The sequence below is a fragment of the Carlito syrichta genome, unplaced genomic scaffold (genome assembly GCF_000164805.1).
Source record: "Carlito syrichta isolate Samal-C Ts95f unplaced genomic scaffold, Tarsius_syrichta-2.0.1 Scaffold124523, whole genome shotgun sequence".
NCBI lineage: Eukaryota > Metazoa > Chordata > Mammalia > Primates > Tarsiidae > Carlito > Carlito syrichta.
In genome coordinates, this window is record NW_007068619.1 from 41,026 (window position 1) to 44,219 (window position 3,194).

Here is a 3,194-nt window from a genome sequence, read left to right on the forward strand (position 1 = left end):
ATAAAAAATAAAATTGCTGACTTTAAATTTGAGTTGTCTTTGTATTGTCAAGTTGTAAGTTTTTTAAAAAATACTCTGGATTTTTGTTCCTTACTAGTCATAAATGCAAGGGTATATTTCTGAGTTGTGTTACATTGATGAATGTCTATCTTGTGTCAGTACCATGTGGTCTTGTTTACTATAGTTTTCTTGTAGTGAGTTTTGAATTTGAGAAGTGAGTCCTCCTACATTTCTTTAAGATTGTTTTGGCTTTTCTCAGTCTTCTGCATTTTCATATGAATTTCAAATTCTCAATTTCTGCAAAGAAACCATTTGGAATTTTCATAAAGGTTGTGTTGGATCTGTATATCAATTTGGGCAGTATTGCTTTTTTTTTTTTTTTAGAATAGAAAATATAGTTTAATTAAAAAGTAAATTAGAGAGAGGGAAAGAGAAGATTCACCTCCCCAAGGTGGGGAAGGGGAGACCAAAGCCAGGTAACATGGTGACAGCCATAGCTCAAAGAGTCTAGTAAGGCAACAGCCTAGCAATAGTTAGTATTGCTATCTTAACAGTATAGTCTTTCAATCCTTGATTGTGGGATTGTTTTAGGTCTTTGATTTCTTTTCTTTTTTTTTTTTTTCAGATTGGAAAATATAGTTTATTTAGAAAGTAAATGGGGGTGGGGGAGAGGAGATTCACCTCCCCAAGGTAGAGGAGGGGGCCAAAGCTTAGGAAAACATAGTGGCCATAACTCAAAGAGCCACATGGACACACCAGGGTTTAACAAAGCAATGGCCTTTTCATTTCTTTTAGCAGTATTTTTTCAATATTTGGAGTATAGATTTTTCACTTTTGGTAAAATTACTCTGAAGTGTTTTATTCTCAGTGTTACTGTTAATGGAGTTTTTTTAAATTTTCTAGATTAAATATTGTACAAAAGTACCATTGGCCAGCCACATTGACTCAAGCCAGTAATCCCAACACTTTGGGAGACCGAGGTGTGAGGGGTTAGGGTGAGGGGATTGTCTGAGCCCGAAAGTTTGAGAACAACTTGGGCAACTTGGCGAGACCTCATCTCTACAATAAATCAGAAAATTAGCCAGGCGTGGTAGCACACACCTGTAGTTCCAGCTGCTTGGATCGCAAAGGAAGTACAATTGACTTTTGATATTGATCTTGTACTTTACAGCATAATCAAACTAGTTTATTCTGTTAGGTTTTTTTAGTGGATTCCTGATGGTTTTCTATATATAAAATGTCATTTGCAGATAGAGACAGTTTTACTTAATTTCCAATCTGGATGGATTTTTTTTAAATTTATTTGGCCTGATTGCCTTGGCTGGAACCTCAGGTAGAGTATTGAATAAAGCAGTGAAAGTGGGCACCCTTTTCTATTTCCTGACCTCTTAGAGGGAAAATATTCAGTCTTTCACCCTCAGGTAGGATGTTAGCTGTGGGCTGCTTTTCTTTTTTTTTTCTAGACTTGTTTTGATGAGCAAAGCTGTGGATTTTTTCTAGGTGCACTTTTATCAAGTTGAGGAAATGCCCTTCTATTTCTAATTCATGTTTTTATCATGAACAAGTGTTGGGTTTCATCATGCTTATTCTACATTTACTGAGATGATCATGTGGTTTTTGTCCTTTGGTTCCTCAGTAGGTTATATTACATTAATTTGGGGGTGTTGACCCTGCTAACAGGAAAGTAGTTTCTGTCCTGCAGGTCTGTTCTGATACTTGATCCCCTTGCATCATTAATCCCTTTGGCTTTATGAAGTCTGGATTTTCCCCTCATGACAACAAAATGTTTTTGCTGACGTTCTTGCAACTCTGTCAGCAGAATCTGGGCCAACCAGAGAAGACACCAGAGTAAGAGTTTTATCAGATTTCTCTTCAGCCTACTTGATGGGAACCATTCAGTTCCACTCTAGATGCTTTGTCCACCTTGAGAGGCAGAAGACTGGTTTACTCCTATTGTGAGATGTGATACTTACACTCCTAAACAGTTTGTACCCCAGTAGAATAGTGCACCTGTGACTCATACCTGCTGCCACGCACTAATGTGTCATGTGTACTTATGAGTTGTCAGGGCTTCTCAGATGTTTAAAACCACCACTCCACTGGGCTCAGTGGCTCAGCCTGTAATCCCAGAGCTTTGGGGGGCCGAGGTGAGTGGATTCCCTGAGCCCGCGGATTTGAGACCCGCCTGGGCAACGTGGCAAGACCTCATCTCTACAATAAATCAAATAATTAGCCGAGCATGGTAGTTCCAGGTTGAGGCTGCAGTGGCTGGGAGCTCAAAAAAACCCACCACTCCTAGTGGATCTTGTTTTCTTGAGGAGGGTGCCTAGAGGCTCCAAAATGTATTACCTGGCACAATTCCAGGGAAGGACATCCTCTTCATATGTTTTCTGTGATCTTTAATTTCTATCTTAGGGAGTAAAACAACCCGAAAACATGATCTGACATTTGTCTCTGATCTCTCTACCCTGGACGTATAGCAAACTGGTGTAGACATGGTCGTCTACACTACATTGATCAGAACTTCCTGCTGCCAGCCAGGATGTGAGATACATGTGATTGCAAGCACGTCATGCCTCATCTGGGTTAATCAATCAGAAAAAGTAGAACAGTTTGTTTCTCTCTCCCAGGGAGATACCTGGGATGTGTTTATATGTTTAGCTAGCATGACTCCACATGGGAAACCTAGTTGTGGCCTGTCACCACAATAGGTGTGATCATCCAGCTGGAGTCACAATTGCAGTCACTTTTAATCGTGTTGCCTAAGACAAGTGTGGTTAATTTTAGGGCATCTGTCTGGGTGGCCTGTGCTTGAGTAGAGTTTTGAGCTGGATATGTGAAAGATAGAAGGGCAGAGTAGGTGGACAACTTCTTTTACCATGGTGTCCTGATGACTTCCCTTTTCTCTAGACTATACAAGCAAAACTTAATCTTCATCAGTGTGATGCACATTCCGGCAGAATACCCTGTAGGGTCCTCCAGGAACAGAGGGAGATAAGCAGCCTTGTGAGAAAGTCACAAGATTATTTCTCATCTGCCTCAGTCCATGAGCCCAGAACTTGGGGAAGTGCTGCAGGCTATAAAATGCCTACTCTTTGGAGTTGGTCTTGTCTTTTTTCCTTCTTTCTTCTTTTTTTTTTTTTTTTGAGTTGGGGTCTCACTCTGTCACCCAGACTGGAGTGCAGTGGCCCCGC